Here is a 932-nt window from a genome sequence, read left to right on the forward strand (position 1 = left end):
TAACTGATCTTTGCCATGATGACAGTAAATAATATTTTAGTAGATATTTTTCAAGACACTTCTATACAGCTTAAAGTGACATTTAAAAGCCTAACTAGGTTAATTAGGTTAACTAGGCAGGTTAGGGTAATTAGGTAAGTTATTGTATACTGATGGTTTGTTCTATTGGAAAAAAAAATAATAACTTAAAGGGGCTAATAATTTGTCCTTAAAATGGCTTTTAAAAAAGTTTAAACTGTTTCTATTCTTGCTTAAATAAAACAAATAAGACTTTCTCTAGAAGAAAAAATATTATCAGACATACTGTGAAAATTTCCTTGCTCTGTTAAACATAATTTAGGAAAAATTTAAAAAGAAAAAACATTAAAAGGGGGGCTAATAATTCTGACTTTAACTGTATACATTTACAAATCAAGAATGGCTCATATGTTAACCTATCTTCACTTTCAGCCATTAGAATTACAAATATATACATGTATATTCAAATATAGGGGCGACACGGTGGCAAAGTAGGTAGTGCTGTCGCCTCACAGCAAGAAGGTCGCTGGTTCGAGCCTCGGCTGGGTCAGTTGGCATTTCTGTGTGGAGTTTGCATGTTCTCCCCGTGTTCATGTGGGTTTCCTCCGGGTGCTTCGGTTTCCCCCACAAGTCCAAAGACATGCGGTACAGGTGAATTGAGTAAGCTAAAAATTGTCCTTCGTGTATGTGTGTGAATGAGTGTCTATGAGAGTTTCAGAGTGATGCGACTGGAAAGGCATCTGCTGCGTAAAACATATGCTGAATAAGTTGGCGGTTCATTCCTCTGTGGGGACCCCAGATTAATAAAGGGACTAAGCGAAAAGAAAATGAATGAATGTTCAAAAAAATTAACTATTATATTAGAACTGCACGATAATGGAAAAATTTGACATTGCAAGATTTTGTTTTTTAGC

This window comes from Danio rerio, chromosome 21 (assembly GCF_052040795.2).
Source record: "Danio rerio strain M-AB ecotype USA chromosome 21, GRCz13ab, whole genome shotgun sequence".
NCBI lineage: Eukaryota > Metazoa > Chordata > Actinopteri > Cypriniformes > Danionidae > Danio > Danio rerio.